Source organism: Cottoperca gobio, unplaced genomic scaffold (assembly GCF_900634415.1).
Source record: "Cottoperca gobio unplaced genomic scaffold, fCotGob3.1 fCotGob3_44arrow_ctg1, whole genome shotgun sequence".
NCBI classification, from domain to species: Eukaryota; Metazoa; Chordata; class Actinopteri; order Perciformes; family Bovichtidae; genus Cottoperca; species Cottoperca gobio.
In genome coordinates, this window is record NW_021167017.1 from 49,812 (window position 1) to 73,122 (window position 23,311).

At 40.7% G+C, this 23,311-nt stretch overlaps 2 pseudogenes; both read left to right on the forward strand.

The window, feature by feature from the left end:
* The first annotated feature begins 1,645 nt into the window (after positions 1–1,645).
* LOC115006055 (nuclear factor 7, brain-like) lies at positions 1,646–3,596 on the forward strand (annotated as a pseudogene).
* Positions 3,597–5,548: 1,952 nt separating this feature from the next.
* Positions 5,549–22,768, forward strand: LOC115006056 (nuclear factor 7, brain-like; annotated as a pseudogene).
* Positions 22,769–23,311: the final 543 nt, after the last annotated feature.

The following is a 23,311-nucleotide window of genomic DNA, read 5'->3' on the forward strand; positions in this document are numbered from 1 at the left end:
GAGAGAAGGGGGATGACATGCAGCAAATGGCTATGGGTCTGATTCGAACCCCGGGCCGCTGCGGCAAGGACTCTGCCTTCATGTGTGGGTCGCACGCTCCACTAGGTGAGCTACTGGGGCACCGCAGGGGGTGATTATGTGGGATGTGCAACACTCAAAGACTTTTATTGAGTTACATTCTGCTTTCAACTGTTTTTTGATTTAAACGGTGTCTTTACTCGCTCACAAGGAACAGATGATGCTGGCGTGCATAACAATAGTTTTGATCGTTGGCTGGCTCCATAATGATCCAATACCAACAACTCAACATCAACAACGCATACTACGACAACAACCCACAAATTGTGCATTGGTTAGAGCGGTTATAAAGTGTTGACGCGCTCGAATTCAAAACTGTCTCAACTTGTCACGTGTCAGAATTGAGACGAGGCAGTGCCAGTGAGTCACCTGATAGGACTGTGAACCAGTCAGTGATTCATTCAGGCAATGAAGCAGTTACTGCTTCGGACGTCATGTCACGTGATTTGAAGCAAGCTTTGAAGCAGTGGTTCTATGGAATTGTAGTTCAGGGTTTGAAGCACATATCGAAGCTTCGGTGTCGCACTGCCATCACTAGTTTAAACCCATTGTTAGTAGATCAGGTAGTGAGGGCTTTTGTTTGTGCTTTGTTTAAAAGGGAAGTATTAGTCAGGCCTAGTTTTGTTATATTTCTTTTGTTTGGCACAACTACTTTGTCCCCTCCTCCCCCTCACTTTTGAGTGTTCATTGGAACCAGCTTCATTTAGAAAATAAACACATTATATATGTTCACTTCAACTCTGACTATCAATCATTGGTTGTTGTGTTATTGTCTCCATCTTCCCCTAGCTACACCTTGGGGACGTAACAGCAGTTTACATGTAGGGCTGCACAATTAATCATTTCCTATCATGGTGTCAGCTTTGATCATTCATACAGAATCATCATTTAACATGTATTGCTAAATTTACTTTAGTTATGAATGCACATGTTTCTGATATAAGGTGAATAAAGGAGGACGATTTTGTTCCTGAAAATTGCTGACACTATTTATTTATGTTTCTCCTGATATCTCTGCTTCCTTGTGCTGCTCCAGGTTTTGTCCAAAGTGCTTGGACGTGCCACTACTCCATCCTGTTCCGGATGCTGATGCAGGTGATCATGTGGATGTTTTTTGTGCCGTGTGAGATTGGAGCTCAGACTGTCATCTACTGTGCTGTGTCAGAGGAAGCCTCCAAACACAGCGGGGGTTACTTTGTCGACTGCAGACCAGCTACTCTGCGTCCTTTCGCAAGAGACGCTGGTGTGGCAAAAAAACTGTGGGAGGCCAGTGAGAGACTGGTGACACTGGCCTGATGGTGGAACTGATTCTTAGTTATTTATGGTCGTGTGATTTCTTTTTAAATATCTTTTATTTTCATTGACATGTTTGTGTAAAATGCTGATGGAAAGATTTCTAGTTATTTTATGTGTTTATGTATTTAATGTATTTATTATGTACAAATAAAAAACTTTGTTTTTCACTGTCATTTAATAAACATTGTTATTTAATATTTAACACATGATTTAAAATGGAGATTATTACCTAAAGCATGTGACACAAGCAATGTGGCATTATGGTTTTAACCTAAGTATTTATGCAGTCAAACATTTCTTTACCAATGCATTTTATTGTATTTCTTATTTATTTTTTACAAGGCACTTTATGCTGAAAGTCACCGTAAAATCTGTTAATTAATGAAACAGCACCGTCTGCTGGTAGGAAGATAACATGTCAGCTTTCAATGATTTACTTAAATCGACGAAAGTGAAACTTAAAGCTGATCTCGAGACGCCATTACAGGGAGAAGGATCTTTACTATAAACAGAAGGAGAATAATCTGTCATTCAGAAGGACACCGGTTTGGTGAGTCTTGCTTTCAAAGATAATTCACACATCAGAGCGAATGGCGGAAAAATCTGTTCTTTTTGAAAGTTTCCTGAACTGCCACTGTGTGTTCAGAGACTTTCAGAGATCCTGTGTCTCTGAGCTGCAACCACAGCTTCTGTATCAGCTGCCTGCAGAACTTCTGGGAACAAAGTAAGAACAGAAACTGTCCCATTTGTAAAACAAAGTCCGCAACGGATGAACCAGGAGTGAATTTAACACTGAAGGAACTGGCTGACTGCTTTGCTGAGAGGCTGAAAGTTGGATCATCTGAGACGGAGAAAGGAGAGAAGAAGGTGGAGGTGTTGTGTAGTAAACATCCAGAAGTCCCTTATTGGTTCTGTAAGGATGAAGATAGAGCTGTGTGTCCTGTCTGTGACTTTTCTCTCCACCAGAGTCACACGGTGGTTCCTGTAGAACAAGCAGTCAGTGAGCTGAAGGACCAGCTGACATGTGACTTAGAGTCTCTGCAGGACAAGAGGGACAAACACAAACAAGTGGAGGAAACATACAACGAAGTGATTCAAGAGTCCAAGAAGCAGCTGTTGTCCACAGAGAGGAAGATCAGAGCAGAGTTCAACAAGCTCCACCAGTTCCTGAAAGAGGAAGAGGAGTCCAGACTGGCAGCTCTGAGGGAGGAAGAGGAGCAGAAGGGGAAGACTATCAGCAGAGAGATGAAGATGATTCAGGAGCAGATCTCCTCTCTGTCACACAGTATCTCTGCTGTTGAAGAAGACCTGCAGAAACACAAGGTGCCATTCCTCAGCAGTTATAAAGCCACTCAGACCAGAGCCAGAGTCCAGTGCTCACTGTCAGATCCACAGCTGCTCTCAGGAGCGCTGATAGATGTGGCCAAACACCTGGGCAACCTGTCCTTCAGAGTCTGGGAGAAGATGAAGGAGAAGGTCCACTTCAGTCCTGTCCTTCTGGACCCAAACACTGCAGCCCGCTGCTCTCTATCTGTCTGATGATCTGACCAGTGTGAGACAGTGGAGACACAAACCAGCAGCTTCCTGATAATCCAGAGAGATGCACTAAGTATGTTAATGTTCTGGGCTCTGAGGGCTTCAGCTCAGGGAAACACAGCTGGGAGGTGGAGGTGGGAGATCATCCTTACTGGGATTGTAGGTTTGGTTAAAGAGTCAGTTGACAGGAAGGGAGAGATAGAAGCTTCACCAGAATATGGAATCTGGTGTTTATCATATAGTGATGAAGAATACACTAATGGTGTTGGTGAGACTGTCAGAGTGAAGAAGAATCTCCAGAGGATCAGAGTCCAGCTGGACTATGACAGGGGGGAGGTTTCCTTCTCCGACCCTGAAGACATGACTCACATCTGCACTCACAGAGACACTTTCACTGAGAAACTCTTCCCATGGTTCAATATTGGAGAAGCTGGTGAAGCTAAAACTGCTGATATCAAAATGTGTCCCACTGAGATTTCTCTGTGACGTTCAGGAATGTAAGTGTTCGTTAAGACTTCAGTCTGACTTCACTGTCTGTCTAGATCTCATTGTAATAATCAAGACAAACAACAGAAAATCCAGACAAATATGATGTTAATCCTCAAACTGCATTACATCATCTGCTCTTCAACCTTCCTGCAGGTTTACAGACGAGCCTGGTTAGCAGCATGTTGTGTTTAATCACCACAATGTAATGTCATTTAATATACTTTTATTTGAGTTCAGTCTTAATTCTTACAGTGCTTCTGCAACCTGTAGCCTATATAACATTGTTTGTAGTGTTTACATGGTCAATAACATGAATGATAAATGACAATGTCCAGTTTTAGATCAACGTAAAGGAAATACTTTCTGTACAATTTACTTTAATATGTTTCATTTCTAAATGAACTAAATCTTTATAAAATGTACATCATGCTGCTTCACATGATTATTTATTAAATAATCAGCAGTTTTATTAAAATGTTATCTCTGAGGTTGTTTCCTTTCTTTACGTCAAATATTCATGTGACAAATTACAAAACATACAAACAATGAAAGATGATAACAAAACCAGCTTTTACTCAAGAAGCTTTATTTAATCTCAACACATTAATAATTAAACCTCTTTTTATTTGTATGTATGGACAGCCAAACCGTATATATATCTGTTATATACAGACTGCATATAAAGAAGCTAGAACAGCCTCATGCCACCCTGATGAAGGCTACAGTGGATATAAAACGTTTACACACCTTATAAAATTGCAGGCTTTTCAAACGTAAAGACAGAAATAATAACAACGTAGTAAATGTTTGACTTGTTCCACCAAACAAACACAAATACAGTTAAAAAACAACAAATAGTTAATTATTAGGAAGAAGACGTTTTTAAAAACTACAACACCCTGATTGCGTAAGTCTGCACACCTCACCCAACGAACACTTTGTGAAGCACTTTGTGCATTTATTACAGCAGCAAGTCTTTGTGAAGAAGTCTCTATTCACTTTGCACATCGACACTTTGGAATTTGATCTTCTTTGCAGAAAAGTAGAAGTTCCTTCACATAGCGAGGGGATCTCCTGTGTACAGCTCTCTTTAGGTCATTGCACATGTTTTCGATGGGATGGAGGTCCGGGCTCTGACTGGGACATTCCAAGACTTTGATTTTCCTTTTCTGAAGCCACGCCTTGGTCCACTTGGATGTGTGCTTTGGGTCATTGTCATGTTGGGACGAGATATTCCTCTTCCTCTTCATCTTCATCTTTCTGACAGCAGGTTTTGTGCCAGAATATCTTGATATTTGGAGCTATTCATTCAAGCAGCCCAAAGCATGATGCTCCCACCACCACGCTTCACAGGCGTTTGGTGTTCCTTGGATGATGAGCTGTATTGAAACATATCTTAACATAGTTCAACCTTTGTCCCGTCAGACCACAACACATCTTCCCACATGGTTCGGGGTGACTCGAACAGGCTTTGATATTTCTTTTTGTAAGAAAGGGTTTCCGTGTTGCCACCCTACCCCATCGCCCAGACATGTGCAGAATACGGGAGATGGTGGTCACATGCAAGGAGGGACCAGTACCTGCCAGAAATTCCTTTAGTTCCTTTAATGTTGCCGTTGGCCTCTTGGTCGCCTCCCTGATAAGTCTTCTCCTCGTCCTCTCATCAACTTTGGAGGCTCGTCCTGATCTTTGCAATGTCTCTGTGGTGCCACATCTTCTCCACTTATTGATGGGGTTGACAGTGCTCCACGGTACATCTAATGCCTTCGATATTCTTTTATATCCCTCTCCTGATTCTACTTTTCAACAATTAGATCTGGCAGTTTCTTTGGTAACTCTTTGTGGTCCATGGCTCTCCCAGTAGGATGCAACACCAAACATTCAAACAAATACTTCAGCAACAGCTGACTTTACTCTGGTTTTAGTCAGAATCACTTTCATGGATGGAAGGTGTATGCTGTTTACCTACATGCATGATTTTGAATGTGATTGGTTAACTTTGAACACCGCTTGTTATGAAAGGGTGTGCAGACTTATGCAATCACTTTGTTGTTCTGATAATTAACTAGTTGTTTTCTGTGGATTTGTTTGTTGGAAGATCACATTAAAGATCGAACAAGTCTGACATTTACGTTGTTATTGATGTCTTTACGTTTCAAAAACCTGCAATTTCATAAGAGTGAGTAGACTGACTGAGGGTTGTACACACACATGTAGTGATGGCTGTCTGAAGGATTTGCTCTTTAGGAGAGTTTTCACTAAAGATTTGGTTCCTTCACTCTTACATGTGATTAATTGTGTGACCTACTGAAGGCAGTGTTCAGGGACAACATACCCACATGTGCATAATGTCATCCACATTATTGAATGTGCAATATGTATACAGTATGTGATGCATGGTCACATTATATTTCCTGTAAACGCCACAAGATGGAGACAAAGTCCACATTTTGTTCACAGCAGACTCATTTTGAACACTGAACATTTGATCTGTCACTTATTTACATGCATATTCCTGTTTGCTGCACAGGTTGACCAATAGCAGCACCTCTCAGCAGTTTATGATGGATTTTCTTTTAATACATATCCTTCACAAAAACCCATTGTGTTTGTCAGACATGCTGTATGTCCAGGGCAGATAAGAGATGCATCTCTGCTGTGGCTCTTGATGTTGTTGCTTCTTCAGACACCAGTTCAGTCGAGTCTCAAAGACATTATTCAGACTGAATGATATCTTGGACATGAGTCTTTTCAGCTCTTCAGAGGCCGACATTTATGTTGTGCTGCTGTACCATCATAAAACTCAATTATACAAGATATTAACACTGAATTTAAACATAATTCATTCTCTGCTTCTCTCTTCTCTCTCTCTTCTCTGCTGTTAGAGAAAGTGCTACAGAAGTACATACAGGGCAACAGAAGTATCTGTATTAGTGCAGTTTTTCTTTCCTCCCTTCAAACACTTACCACAAACATTTCACTGTTAGAATACAAGTCAGTGACAGCTCCTGCACGTTCTCCCTGTAGGACGGCTCATGAAGCACCGCCTTCACCGCCTCCAGGAAGATGTCTTTGTTTAATGTGCCAACGTCCAGCACTTTGGCATCGCCCTCGCTCTCATCCTGATCCTCCTGGTCAAACATCAGAGGATAGCCGACGATGGGAACTCTGTGGTAGATGGCCTCTTGAAAGTCTGTTGGTGTCTCCGTGGTCCACAAACACTCTTTGGGCATCCTAAGAGGTCAATTTGGGCAGCCTGTCCAGCAGCATGGTGTTGTGGTGGACAATCTGTTCCCAGTACGCCTCCAGATGACCTTCTGAGGGAACTGTGCAAAAGCAGCAGTTCTGCTATCTCCTCAGGAAGAGTCTCCACCGAGGTCTCCAAGCTCATAATAATGAGTCCATGCTCTGCAGAGCTCAGGACAAAGTCCTCCAGGTGTTGAGGAAGCAGAGTTGTGGATAGCTTTAATCAAGTCCTTTTCTTTGTGAGTTCTATAATAGTGAAATAAAGATTCTTGAGAGAACTATTATCTTTACTTTACTCTCTGCGCAGAGAAAGTTCAATCGTCATACAGAATGCAAGGCAGTCTGGGTGATGAATCCACTGTGTGTGTGTTTATGTCTTAAAAAGACAGTGAGCAGAGAGGGGAGGGGTGTAAGCATACCTGTCAACCCTCCCGTTTTTCCTGGGATTATCCCGTATTTTTCCTTCTATCCTGTTTTCCTCACGTTTAAATATTTTCCCGTAATTATCCCGTATTTTTAACCTTTCAAGGCCTAATTTAAAAAAGTGTACAGTGGCCTCCGGTAGAGCAGGAGGCAGTATTATGTTTATCATGAGCTGAAAAACGTTATCCGCCAGAAAACACACAGAAGAAGAAAACAGGAAGAATAACACAGAAGAAGACGAAAAGAGATGGATAAGTCACAGTGACCTGGAGATAGATGGAGACGCAGCTGTACCTGCCAAACAAGTTTAAACTTTATGTAAGTACCTGCCAAATGGGAGGAGACCTTCCCTTATTTAATAAAAAGCAGAGTCGGGACAACTCGTGCTTTTTGTAAAGTGTGCCATTCAGATGTTAGCATCGCACACGGCGGAATAAGCGATGTTCACCAGCATGAACAATCGTCCAAGCACAAACACGTCAAGAGGCACAAACCATACACTGTCAATGACTTCATGTGTGACAAGAAGTGTGTCGGAGGCAGACCAAGTGACCAAAGCTGAGGGAAAGATGGCGATGCTAAAAATAATGTCGCCTTCAGCTGAGGCAGAGGTTCAGTGAAACATGTATCAAACCATAAAATATTTCACATGGACATAGGAAATGTATCATTACAGCAGCTTGGAGGGTTTACACTGTGGTGGGACGAGGAACTCAAAGGAAAAGTCAGTTCTCATCAACCAAATATCTGCAGCCTGAACGAGCTCATCATGGTGGACGTCAGGACCAAAGTGGACAAATGGTGTGTAGAGAGGCTGTTTTATTGTCACCTGGTTATTGAGTAATATCAAGGAGAATACAAAATAAATGTCCCCCTTTAAGTCACCTCATCAGTCAGTTCAGAGCCTGGTGTGGGAACATATGAGAGCGGGGAGGGGGCAACTGTGTGATGTCCAACTCCTCTCCATCGTTGAAATAAGCTGAAGTTAGAGTGGAGTCTCACGACGGAGCTGCAGCATTCTTATCGTGACATAATTCATGTCGTTCGCATCAAATTTAAATGTTCTTCTCTCATCAGGAGGGTTTTGATGTTTCTGGACATTTTCTGCTGGTTCTGTGATCCAGAAGAGCTCATTGTTAAAATGTAAAATATGAGAGGAGAGTTGAAGATTGTTGGACCTGTTTGTCTGTTTGAGCTGCTGTTCATGAATCATCCAGCAGAGAGCAGAGTGTTAGTGTGACTTCTAGTTTCCTCTCTGTCTCTATAAATAAATACTTACATTGTGTTATGTATTGTTATGATCTGACACACTCTTTCAGACCTTAAGTAACATCAGATATTTGTTTAAAAAAGACACCTACAAACCTTTTCTTGTTCTTCATGACAGTTTCTAGATTTGTGTGACGCTAAACACTTGATATCACAAAGAAGTACATGTACCATTAAAACTTTGAGTTCAAAGGTCCTGCAATAAAAAGAAAGCTGTCACACAAAGTCCACAGATAGTGAGAGCTGTAATCAGCAATAAAAAGGAACGCTGAACAAATGAATGTTTCTGCTAAATCTCTTATATAGATGATATCTCTTAGATGTATATAACCAGGGGTGCACATAACATCTTTAGTGAGTTACTCAGATGAGTACCAGGAGACAGAGTTTGGTACTCACCCCACACGTAGCGTGGTTTCAATAAGTGCAGTCTTCTTCACAGTCCTCCTCACTGTCCTCTATTTCAACTGGCTCTGGCTATTTGGAGTCATACACAGAGGAGGCTGCCAAGTGTTTTCCTGCTTGCTTGAAAAACATCCATTCTCTCAGAGTAGTGTCTCTGTCAAGTTCATACCTGTCAACCCTCCCGTTTGTCCCCGGATTATCCCGTATTTTTAACCTTTCAAAAAAATAAATAAAAGACCTAATTTAAAAAAGTGTACAGTGGCCTCCGGTAGAGCAGGAGGCAGTATTATGTTTATCATGAGCTGAGAAACGTTATCCGCCAGTAAACACACAGAAGAAGAAAACAGGAAGAATAACACAGAAGAAGACGAAAAGAGATGGATGAGTGTCACAGTGAGCGGGAGATAGATGGAGACGCAGCTGTACCTGGGTGATTCTTCAACTATCGCCATGTTTGTGTCCCTGGCAGAAATAAGAAAAACTGAAACACATTTCCTATTTTTTGTTTTTGTGACACTCACTTAAAAAGCAACATACAAAAATTAAATCATAGACCAGTCATTATTTGTATTACATAAAAAGTTTATATATTGCTGTATATCACTTGTCCCTGAGCCTGATGTTGGATATTCAAACCTGCTAAGTTTTCAATTTAATATTGACCTAAAATGAATTGTATGTGCAAATGATACACAAATGGCCATTTTAATGAAATGTATCATGTGTTGTAAGATATATTAGTATTTCATGTCTTGTTTTATAAAAAGAACACCTGTCCCTTGGGGTCCATGTCATTTCCATCAAAATGTGAATTTGGTGAGTTTTTAAAAAAGTTTTTAAACTTGGTGATCACAGCCTTAGTCATGTGACAGGAGAGCACATGGCTGCAGCACAAAGACAGCTCCATGAAGGGAAGTGATACAAGATAAAATCAAGGTCAATATTTGGTCAATCGAAAATGTGTTTATTGGCTGTCATTTCCAAATAGCTCATATATCCTTTAAATTTAGAAATAATAAGAAAAACAACATTTGGTATTGTCTATCTTGTGTTTATTTAATGCTAGCTCTAAAGAAGACGTTAGCATGCTAACATATCATGAGATTCTTTTTAAAATGTGACAAAAAGTCATTTCCATCACTTTTATTATTGTGATGGAAATGACACGTTGAGTGTTATGGCTCATATCAGTGAAATATAATGTATATTACATTAAACAAAACACTTAATTGTTTCGTATGGCAACACAGTAAAAAAAAAATCCAATGCTGGTGTTGACACCTTCTCTTGTTCTTTAAGATGGCACGCAAGACCACATCAGAGAGATCAAAAGCTTACAGAGAAAGGATTAAATCAGACCAGGTTAAATACCAGGAGTCCCTCAGGAAAGACAGAGAAAGATACCTGAAAAAAAAGGAACGAGCTGTTGTTAAATCTGTGTCAGAATTGTCCAAGAGAGAGCAAAGAAAAACTAGGAGACAATGGCGAACATGTCAACAAAACAGACGCAGGAAGTTGAAAAGAGTAGCTGTAGTAGAGAGATTTATGGCTGGAACAACCCCACCACAGTCACCAGAAGACGTTCTTGTTGACCCAGAACATGTCTCACTAGACAGCTCCAGCTCCTCTGAGCCACCTGAAACACTACAGTTGCCGGCACCTGAAAACCACACACAGAGAAAAAGAGGAAGAAAAAAGGTTACGAAGACAAGGGCGAAGGTCTACAGAGATCTTCATGCAACAAATGCAAAGCTGGAAGATGCCTTAAAGAAGGTTGAGAAGCACAAGAAAAGATGTCACCGACTTAAGAAGGAAATGGTGATGGTCGATTCACCAAAGCACAAAACCAAACAACAGATGAGACAAGGAACAAAAGATTTAAGAAGAACTCTGCTGTTTCACAACACAATCATTTCCCAAATAAAAAAGAAATATCAAAATATGCACGCTGCTAAAGATCGCCAATTGATCGCCAAAGTTGTGGCCGGTAGGCTTTTGAACAAATACCACATGGTCAGCTTCGCTAAAAAGCAGTTTGGGTTCTCACCTAAGCTGTGGAGGGAAAACGTGACGAGGGCCACCAAACTTCGATACGTCCGTGAAATGCAATCCAACTAAATCAGCAAAGAAGTGGAAGAAAAAATAACAACATTTATTGAGCGTGATGACGACAGTAGGATAACAACAGGGAAGAAGGAGACAATTACAAAGAATAAGAAAACAATGCAAAAGCACTTTGTGGTTGAAACAATGGGAGCGCTGCACAAGACGTTTCTGATGGAGAATCCTGAAGTAACAAAAAGCGACCATTCTGGATTGTAAAACCAACAATCAGGGACAGAGACACATGCCTCTGTAAAATACATGCACATCTCCCGTTTATGGCAGATAGGCTGTTCTATCACAAAGTGATTAAATGTGCCAAACTCAATGACCTTACTGAGTCTTTGGCATGCACAAATGCAACAAAAGAGTGCATGTACAGGGAGTGCCCTGACTGTAATGATAATGAACTACAAATTCCTGCTTTTGATATAAGAGAGCAAACCTGGTGGTTTGAATGGAGAAGCAAGGTTGAGGAGAGGGAGAAGAAGAAAAAGGATGGAACAGAAGAAAAGTTTAATGTTCACTTCACAGCAAAGGAAATAATACATGGGACTCTACATACACTGCTGAATGATTTTTCAGACCTACTTAAGAAAAAGATGGGAAAACACACCTACAACACCAGACATCAGTATTCAGCTCTCAGAACCCTGACGCAGCATTTAGGAGAGGATGCTATTATCTTGCAAATTGATTTTGCGGAGAATTATATGTGTAAATATGGGAATGAGATCCAAGCAGTCCATTTAGGTGATTCCCACCAACAAGCCACTCTCCATACAGGTGTGGCTAACACCAAAAATGGGGTGGTGTCGGTCTGTTCTATTACCTCCTCAATGCGCCATGACCCATCAGCTATCTGGGCTCATCTCAACACAGTGCTCCCTTACCTCAAAGAGCTGAACCCAACAGCCACAATGCTGCATGTAATCAGTGATGGGACCACCACACAATACAGATCCAAGAAAAACTTCTTCTTCTTATCCCCTTTCAAATGAGATTTCAGAGGATCACATGGAACTTTCTGGAGACAGGACATGGAAAAGGCCCGGCTGATGGAATTGGTGCAGCAGTTAAACGGAAGGCTGACTCACTAGTAGTAAACGGCACTGATCTTCCAAATGGAAAAGTGCTGTATGAGCAGCTTTCAAAACAGCCATCTACTGTGAAGCTGATGTCACTGAGAAGGAGATTGAGGAAATGGACAGTTTTCTTCCTAATGGCCTGCAGACTATCCGAGGAACAATGCACATACATCAGGTAGACGTTTTCCACCACACCCACAGGCTTTGTTATGCAAACATGGTTTATGAGTGCAAGACACTTTCATTTTGTTTTCATCTGTGCCGTGTGTAATTTCACTGCATTATGCTCCTAGATTGTCTGTACAAGACCAGGAGAGATCTCTTGGCGCATTCTGAGCTGCTTTTGCTCAGAGCCCCATGTTTGCAGATGTTTTGGTCTCCAAACGGTATACATGGAGGAAACAGGTGAAACTGAAACTCCTTCAAAAACCACATCCACAAGCACACCTACTGTCACGCGTTCCACGCACTATTAGTTTGCCTGTTTCTGGACTCCGATTCTTCTGCCTGCCCCTTCCTGGATTTGTTTGCCTTTTGGACTGATTTACCGGTATTTGACCCTGCCTGGATTACTGAGTAAACTGAACTATATTGTATTCTGCCTGTCTCTGTGTCGTGATTTTGGGTTCAGTACTGTCGGTTCCAGCGAACCTTACACCTACCACCAAAGTTCAGTCCGTTGCAGACCTTCATGAGGGACTAATTGGAAAGTGGTGTGTGGTCAGATATGATGGGGAGCCTTACCCAGGCATTATACAGGATGTTGGCTCTGACAACTGTGCTTTGGGTCGTGATGGCAAAAACAGGTTTTTCTGTCCAATGAGAGATGATGTGCTCTGGTATCGGACAGAAGATGTTCTCAGACTGGTCCCAGATCCTCAGCCAGTTACAAAGCGACATGTGATGTTGGATCCTGCAGTTTGAGCAGACATGCGCTCTGTTCTTGACCATGATGAATAGAAGCAGACTTGCTATATACTGTATGCAAGTTTCACAGATAAATACTGTGAGAATTCATTTTAGCTCAAATTGAGTTAAAACCAGCCTTAGAGGACAGGAATGTTTTAGTTTGTTTCGTTTTGAACATAAACATTTGAAACTTAGTTTTAAAAAAAAAAAAGGAGTTTAAATTTGATTTTGTTCTGAAGTTCAACTCACTTAGTTCATAAATGTTTCAATGTGTTCGTTTTGAAATGGAAAATTGTGGGGGGGTTTTGTGTAAGGGACAATAAAACTGAACATTGTTTAAAAATGTTTTTGTGACCTGTCATTTCCAACACATGAAGTCTTTTCTGTCACACAATGTCACCCCCATCACAACACATATTTTAACCAAAAATGCATACAAATTGACATAGTTTGGAAAATTGTGCAGTTATAAGTACTATTAATTTTCGAAAACTCATGATTGTGCCATGTAAGAAATTGATTGAAGACTTGAGCAAAGCAGTTCGAAGATGTTTTTCATATAAAGAATGGGGGAAAAAAGGTTATTTTTAAAATCCTGAAAATAAATACAATTATACTTTAGGCCAGGGGTGGCCAACCCGCGGCTCTCGAGCCCCATGCGGCTCTTTGCCCAGCTTCATGCGGCTCTTCAGTTCATATCGAATTTTATTTGTGAGTGTATGTGTGCTGTCAGTATGAGAGCATGACAGTGCGTCTAATTTTGATGTGGCCCAAGAGCCAATCACAAAAATGCCTGCGATGCAGTGAACCAATCACCTTCGAGGGGGGGGGGGGGGGGGGGAACCAATCGTAGAGTAAACACTATCTGACCATCTGAGTTCCATCCTAAAATGGCAGGGAAAAATGCACAGCTAAAATATGAAGACCAACATAGGACGTTTTATTAGAGTGGGAGAGTTCATGTTTATATAAAAATGCTGCCTGACCTAGTGCAAAGTGTATTTGCTTTGTTAACAAACTGAAACTGTTTAAAACACTTCTTCAAAAGGGAGAATTAGCGCATTATCCCTCTGCTGAAAGCAAGCGGACAAGCCGAAATGCAACATTGGTTGAAACCCTGCACGAAAACTTTGCGACCCTGTTCCATGATCTACAGCTGAAAAGGTCACAGATTACGTTCCTCGTCGACCCTTTTAATTGTGAGACGGACTGTTTGAAAGCCCCGCTCGTGCATACCTGTCAACGTTGGAATTTCAAAATAAGGGAATTATTTTCCTTATTATATTATTATTACTCCGCGCGGCTCTCCAACAGCTCTCAGCCACCAATGTAAACGTAAACACATAAGGGACGGGTATATACATTCAGGAAATACATCTTTATGTAAAGTATGTATTACTTGTACAGACATGTTTATAAGATTTATGTATTTTATTTGATGAGTTATTATCAATGTATTTGATGATGGATGAGTTGTGTGGCTTTTGTTCCCCCCCACGAGGACTTCCTTGCGATGTCAGAGTCTGGAAACATGTCCGCGTCACTGCGACTGAAATCAATGCAGAAGCTGAAGGCGACATTGTTTTTAGCATCGACATCTTTCCCTCAGCTCTGGTCACTTGGTCTGCCTCCGACACAGTTCTTGTCACACATGAAGTCATTGACAGTGTATGGTTTGTGCCTCTTGACGTGCTTGTGCTTGGACGATTGTTCATGCTGGTGAACATCGCTTATTCCGCCGTGTGCGATGCTAACATCTGAATGGCACACTTTACATAAAACACGAGTTGTCCCGACTCTGCTTTTAATAAATAAGGGAAGGTGTCCTCCCATTTGTTCAGGTACTTGTATAAAGTTTTAACTTGTTTGGCAGGTACAACTGCGTCTCCATCTATCTCCCGGTCACTGTGACTCTCATCATATGTTTTCGTCTTCTTCTGTGTTATTGTTCCTGTTTTCTTCTTCTGTGTGTTTACTGGCGGATAACGTTTTTCAGCTGAAGTTAAACATAATACTGCCATCTGCTCTACCGGAGGCCACTGTACACCTTTTTTTAATTAGGCCTATTTTCGTTAAAAATACGGGACAATCCCGGGAAAAACGGGAGGGTTGACAGGTATGCGCTAGTCACGGACGAGGCGGAGATGATTGAACTTTCTGAGGAAGACCGACTGAAACCTGTTCTGAGGGAAGGGACCCTTGAGTTCTGGAAAACTGTGCCAATGGAAAAAATATCCCAATGTCAAACGGGCTGCACTCAAGCTACTATCAATGTTTGGGTCAACGTACGTCTGTGAGTCGGTGTTATCTACCCTGAAACACGTGCAATCAAAGTATCATTTGGCCAACCCCGACGCTAGCGAGTCTATCCCTGTGTCCACTGCTTCTGCCGAGCGGTCATTCTCGGCCTTAAAGAGAATTAAAACTTATGGCAGAAATGCTGCTGGACAGACTCGGCTTTCAGCATTAGCCTCCGTGTCTGTAGAAAAGGACTTATTGGTGGAACTGAAACGCACAGATAAACTGTACAACAGTGATTGAAGTCTTCTTGAGGAAAGAAAGGGAGGATGGATTTTGTGTTCAAATAATCAGTTGATTTGGTGAGTAACAAGCATTTTGTTTGTTGACAAATATATAAAATGTTACATGGGTGGGGGCTAGGTGGCTGAGAGCTGTTAAAATATGGGCGGAGTCCGCCAAAAACATTCCCTTGTTTTGAAATTCCAATGTTGACAGGTATGCACGTGCATGTTTAGCTTTATGAAAGGCGAGGAGAAAAATATTACACAGGGGTTACCGCTGTTCTTCATTCAGCTTGTTTTGCCATCTAGCAAGTGGGTGGCTGTAGAGTTCTTCTTTACTAGCTTGTTTATTAGCAATAGTTTGTGCCACATTAACGTGCTCCTTGCTCTTTTCATGTTTTTCAAACAAAGGGTGGTTGAAATTCTTCGAGCCTGTGTGAAACGCACCTGTTATGTCTGCTAGATGTGGATGCAAGCGACATATTTTGCATCACATTTCGGTGCGCTCATCATTAGCATCCAGCCACGGCACATCTTGGAGCCACCTTTCAGAAAAAAATATTTTCTTCTGCTCCGGCTCGGTTCGCTGTTTTTTTGCATGTGTTGAAACGCCAAAGTAGCTGCATAATGTATTTAGTTTTCTGGACATGTCTAGTAGTCTACTCCATTGAGTGTTTACAAGAAACACGTGTAGACGAACTATGTGTTGTTTTGATGACCTGGCGCGCAGTGACACTAGTGACGTTACGCAATCCAGATTTCTGCCACCGCATCCGTACCTACGTACCAGTTATGTGCACCTCTGATTATAACAGTTTAAATAATCAAATGCACAGAGAGAGAGACACACACACACAACACACACACACACACACACACTCATCAGTTAAATGTCATGAAGAAGTTTAATCTTGAAAGAGTTTTACATGAGTGACTTTCCAACAATCTTCATCGTCCTGTTAGTGTTTAAGATGAGATTTCTCACTCTGACCAGATCATCTCACAGAGGGAAACCGAGGGTTAAACATGTTGGAGTCCAGAATGAACGTCTTCTCATGTTCAGCTTGCAAAGTATCATGTTTCATCTGCTGGTCATAGAAAACATATGACTGCATTATTAAAGTCAATGATTAACTCATGAAGAAGAGAGAAATTAAAAGCAAAGTCTGACATTGTACAACAGAGCCTCGACACCATGACAGTGTGAGAGATTTCTATGGAACAATGAACATTTAGAGGATCGTAAGAGGCAAACTGAGGGGAAGTCAAAGTGGGTGAGTCTTTAATATAAGTATCATTTCTAAAAGCAAAAGATATGGCTGAGATAAGACTTTAAGAAAGTTTCCTGAACTTCCATCTGTTGCACTGGCTGAAGAATAAAACTGTCAAACTGGTTTCATGTCACTCAGCCTGTTGAAATGTTCAGTCAAAGACACAAACCTCTCCTTGTTTGTGCCTTTATGAGCATTTCCAACTCTTTATTTAGTGAACAATGAAATATAACTTCATCTTTTTTACTGGAGCGTCCTCTGTACTAAGACTGAGTCCTGACCGCTGCGGTCAATGTTCCAATCCGACCCGTGGCCCTTTGCTGCATGTCGTCCCCTGCCCCCCCTCTCATCTCTCTTTGACTCTTCTATCAAATAACCAAAAGAAATAACTTTAAGATCTGCTTGTGTATTCAGTTAATGCTCCTGGGGGAGAGCTTGGGTAAAGGGTAACATGGAACGAGAGCTCCGTTTGGGGTGGAATGCAGAACCAGGACGGCGTAAAGTCTGTCGGGTTCTGCTGTTGGAGCACACATACAGTGTAATCCATCTTTACTGCAATACTAACCTGTACATGCACATACAGATGAACTACCACAAAGAAGCAACACTCTGTAACAAGTACCAGTCCTGTATTCAAATTACAAATGACATCATTCTTAGCAGCAAATTGAACTTAAAGTACCAAAAGTAAAAGTATGATGCAAATTGCTTCCATTCAAAGTGTTATATTTGTTAAACATTTAGTGATGAAATGTTGTTCCTGATTGGTTAACGTCCAAGCAGCATCTGATGTTGTCAAAGTAGAGCTAAAGTTAACAACTGTATTGTCTGTTAGGAAGTTTCAACTATAAATATGCATATTTTATAAACCGATCGTATGTTTGTATAACATCTTAATATATATAAGTAACTATAGCTGTCTCATAAAATGTAGTGGAATAGAACTGTAAAGTACTCAGATGTGTACTTAAGTACAGCACTTCCTGCGCTGTGTTCACCCTACAAAGAGCGAGACGTGTGACATAGTGTTGAGACTGATATTACATAAGCTTTTGTTTCTGTGTAATGACCTGGGATGCAGAACATGAAGGTTTCAGGTATTTATTGAGGTGTTTTCAGCTTTTTAATACATCTCTAAAGAGAAACTTTACAGCAGATACGAATCTGTTTTGTGTTTGCAGTGGTGAAAGTAGATTGTTTGAAGGAGCAGATGGATTCTAGTGACTAAATGGTGTGAGAGTCAGTGTTCATGGACAAAGCAGTCCTAATGATTCAGTAACAAAAGATTTGCAGTATTTGCATGTTGTCGATTGCAGGAAAGGTTCCTCGACACAAACAATCTTGGAACATTTCTACCAACTTTTTCTGTCTTAATCCGTCCATTCCAAAATGCATAACTTATCTAGGAAGTTTAAATGTATGATTACTGTCATGTGACTCCACACAACCGTTGACTGTAAGACAAGGAGGAAGTGCAGGGCATCTTGTAATCTAGAATTCATATTGTTAAAATACATCATTTGTGCTCCAAAATGTTTTTAATAATTAAACAACATGTATATATAATAATACAACATTCATATGCAATGTGTTTTAAAATCACTTTATTCATTGATATGAAAAATAAACTCATGTTTTTGTTAGAAAAGGTCTCGTAAGACTATTTATTGTCATTTTTAATATTTGGTGGTTTCTCACATTCAGATTCTCCGTCCATTATAATGGACAGAAAGAATAACACATAATAAGTATTTTAATCCCATTTCTTTGACTGCTTATTATTTATGATTGCATTTAGAGTAGAAATCCAGCATTACAATATTGTTTTTGGGGTTTGGAACATACTTGGGTTAAATGTAATACACTAGACTCTTCTCATTGTTGGAGGCCCAGAAGCTGCTTCACACACAAACTGGGAGTTTAAAGCAGAGTTTAGGAAACACTGAGATCATCTCAATAACACGTTTGTGAGTAAATCTTAAAAGTTAAATGTATCATATCGTACAAGTTAGTTGAAAACCTGTGCGGACGTGAAAGGTGCTGAGAAGTAAATACATTTGAATGTTGTTGGTTGCTTCTTCATGCATCATTATTACCTGATTATACAAGAACATAAAAACCTACATTGTCTTAAGTATTATTATGATCTGACACAATCATACAGACCTTAAGTAAGATCAGATATTTGTTTTTAGTGTTTCAGAGGTTTCACAATGAAAACAAAACATGTAAAAAAGACACATAAAAACATTCTTGATCTTCAACACAGTTAGTAGATTTATGTGACCCTAAACATTAAATCTTCCAATTGTTATGATGAAACTAAACACTTGATATCACAAGGATGTACATGTACCATAACACTTTGAGTTCAAAGGTCCTGCAATAAAATGAAAGCTGTCACACAAAGTCCACGGATAGTGAGAGCTGTAATCAGAAATACAAGGGAACGCTGAACAAACACGTTTCTACTAAATCTCTTATATAGATGATATCTCTTAGATATATATAACAGCTGAAATAATCAAATGCACAGAGAGACACACACACACACACACACACACACACACACACACACACACACACACTCGTCAGTTAAATGTCATGAAGAAGTTTAATCTTGAAAGAGTTTTACATGAGTGTCTTTCCAACAATCTTCATCGTCCTGTTAGTGTTTAAGATGAGATTTCTCACACTGACCAGATCATCTCACAGAGGGAAACCGAGGGTTAAACATGTTGGAGTCCAGAATGAACGTCTTCTCATGTTCAGCTTGCAAAGTATCATGTTTCATCTGCTGGTCATAGAAACATATGACTGCATTATTAAAGTCAATGATTAACTCATGAAGAAGAGAGAAATTAAAAGCAAAGTCTGACATTGTACAACAGAGCCTCGACACCATGACAGTGTGAGAGATTTCTATGGAACAATGAACATTTAGAGGATCGTAAGAGGCAAACTGAGGGGAAGTCAAAGTGGGTGAGTCTTTAATATAAGTATCATTTCTAAAAGCAAAAGATATGGCTGAGATAAGACTTTAAGAAAGTTTCCTGAACTTCCATCTGTTGCACTGGCTGAAGAATAAAACTGTCAAACTGGTTTCATGTCACTCAGCCTGTTGAAATGTTCAGTCAAAGACACAAACCTCTCCTTGTTTGTGCCTTTATGAGCATTTCCAACTCTTTATTTAGTGAACAATGAAATATAACTTCATCTTTTTTACTGGAGCGTCCTCTGTACTAAGACTGAGTCCTGACCGCTGCGGTCAATGTTCCAATCCGACCCGTGGCCCTTTGCTGCATGTCGTCCCCTGCCCCCCCTCTCATCTCTCTTTGACTCTTCTATCAAATAACCAAAAGAAATAACTTTAAGATCTGCTTTTTAAATGATTGTACCTCTTGTGTTTGTCTTCCAACAGATACCTGTACAAAGTAATTGTCCCCAACTGAAGGAAAAGTTCAACATTTCCCTCTGAAAGACATCCTGACGTCACCATCTGCTGGTGAATAAATGACAGAGCAGCATTTCCTGCTGTTGATAGTTCACCCTGTGACAGAGATACATGGAAACAAAAGAAGATTTTGATATTGTTGAACAGAGCTGAGACGCCAGGACAGGGTGTGAGATCTCTGCTGGAAAACACACGTCTGGAGTGAAGAGAAAGGACAGTAACTTGTTGAGTCTTGCTTTCAAAAGACAACAGGGACCGAGACAGATGGCTGAGAAAACCTCTCTTGTTGAAAGTTTCCTGAACTGCCATGTGTGTTCAGAGACTTTCAGAGATCCTGTGTCTCTGAGCTGCAACCACAGCTTCTGTTCCAGCTGCCTGCAGAACTTCTGGGAACAAAGTAAGAACAGAAACTGTCCCATTTGTAAAAGAAAGACCTCAAAAGATACATTAGTGAACTTTGCACTGAAGGAACTGGCTGACTGCTTTGCTGAGAGGCTGAAAGTTGGATCATCTGAGACGGAGAAAGGAGAGAAGAAGGTGGAGGTGTTGTGTAGTAAACATCAAGAAGAGCCTCGATTGTTCTGTAAGGATGAAGATAGAGCTGTGTGTCCTGTCTGTGAGTTTTCTCTCCACCAGAGTCACACGGTGGTTCCTGTAGAACAAGCAGTCAGTGAGCTGAAGGACCAGCTGACATGTGACTTAGAGTCTCTGCAGGACAAGAGGAACAAACACAAACAAGTGGAGGAAATCATACAACAAAGTGATTCAAGAGTCCAAGAAGCAGCTGTTGTCCACAGAGAGGAAGATCAGAGCAGAGTTCAACAAGCTCCACCAGTTCCTGAAAGAGGAAGAGGAGTCCAGACTGGCAGCTCTGAGGGAGGAAGAGGAGCAGAAGGGGAAGACTATCATCAGAGAGATGAAGATGATTCAGGAGCAGATCTCCTCTCTGTCACACAGTATCTCTGCTGTTGAAGAAGACCTGCAGAAACACAAGGTGCCATTCCTCAGCAGTTATAAAGCCACTCAGACCAGAGCCAGAGTCCAGTGCTCACTGTCAGATCCACAGCTGCTCTCAGGAGCGCTGATAGATGTGGCCAAACACCTGGGCAACCTGTCCTTCAGAGTCTGGGAGAAGATGAAGGAGAAGGTCCACTTCAGTCCTGTCCTTCTGGACCCAAACACTGCAAACTGCTGGCTCTATCTGTCTGATGATCTGACCAGTGTGAGACGTGGAGACACAAACCAGCAGCTTCCTGATAATCCAGAGAGATTCACTGAGTATGTTAATGTTCTGGGCTCTGAGGGCTTCAGCTCAGGGAAACACAGCTGGGAGGTGGAGGTGGGAGATCATCCTGTCTGGATGTAGGTTTGGTTAAAGAGTCAGTTGACAGGAAGGGAGAGATACAAGCTTCACCAAAATATGGAATCTGGTGTTTATTACATCGCAGTGGGAAATACACTAATGGTGATGGTGAGACTGTCAGAGTGAAGAAGAATCTCCAGAGGATCAGAGTCCAGCTGGACTATGACAGGGGGGAGGTTTCCTTCTCCGACCCTGAAGACATGACTCACATCTACACTCACAGAGACACTTTCACTGAGAAACTCTTCCCATGGTTCAGGTATTGGAAAAGCTGGTGAAGCTAAAACTGCTGATATCAAAATGTGTCCCACTGAGATTTCTCTGTGACGTTCAGGGAGGGTGGTGACGTCTCAGTGATTTATTAGGATTGTTATGCTGGAGGTGGTTTTTTGTCAGTTACAGATAATTCCAGTTAAATGTTTATAGATGAGAATGGTGTAATTGTAAAGTACATGAAGAAAATGTAGAGATGCAGGTTAAAGAAAGAATGAGATGTGATCTCTTTCAGCAGGTCACATGATGGATCACGTTCCTTGATTGTTGTATAATATACAATATATTTCCACAGCACAGAATGAGAAACTAAAGCATAAATGTCGGCAGAATTATGTGTTGGTGGTGTAAATGTGCTGCAAGAACTGGGACGAGTAGATTCCATGTGTTCATCTTATTGTACTTATATCTACAAATGTTATTTTCCCAGACATGAGAAACAACCTTTTGTATCTTAATACAGTCATATTGTTTCTCCAGTGTTTTGATAAAACGTCAGGTCTTACTGTGCACAATGTAAGAACAGTGAATGTTAGTGTAATAATTCACCTGTGATTTGTTGAGCGTGTGTGACTGTCGACATATTCTATATATTATTTCAGTTTATCCATAACAATAAATAAATCTTCTTTATTTGTGCTTCTTTGACTGTAGAAGATTCTACAGGAATAACCTGATGAAGTTTATATTGTTCTTCAATGTTTAATCCATATTAGAGGAGCCCAGAATGGCAAGAAAATCAAACATCAAATATTGACTTTAAGATTGTGTGCATTTGGGCTGCGACTAAATATTATTTCTGTTATCAAATAATGTGTTGATTGTTTTAATCAAAATATCTTTCAAATGTGAAAAATGCCAAATAAAAACATCAAAATGTCAAATTTGAGCAAATGTTTGGATTTGTTACCTGATGAATGATTTAAAGGATTGATGTTTTAAATCGGCAGCGATATGTATTAGTAAGTACAGCTGGCAGTTCATTAAACAATGTAACAAGAAGTGTCATTTCTAATAATATGTATTAAAATGTTGAGTGCAAAGCCCTGACCTCGTCTTTAAATTGTGGATGTTGAATGTTAAAGGTCGCAGTGGTCACCTTCACCTTGATCACTCACATTAATCTGTATCTTTATGATCGCACAGCAGCATTCATTTCATCATTCTTCAACATGTGCTGTTTGTTTCTGTGTGTTGATGTTAACTGTCCATTAGATGTGAAACTTCCCATCAGCACATGAGTGTGTGTTGGATGAACTGCAGGATTTACACTGTGGATTCACGTTACGTTGGATTCAAAGACTCGGATGTTTCCTACCTGGTCGCGTCAACACATTAATGAGTTCATTTCTGTCAATACAAATCAAAGCTGAGCTGCAATTTGATGTGTTTGCACACAGGAAGAGATTCACTTTTCTATTGAAATGATCCTTTTATTGATAACAGCTTAACACATGTTCCTGAAGTTATAGAAACACGTGTAGCACGTAAGAGAACAGAGCAATAATCCAAAGAGTCAGAACTAGAGGATTAATATTAGTCTACAGAAGAAAAGCCAAAGTGACAAAAAGAGACAAAGTAGAAAG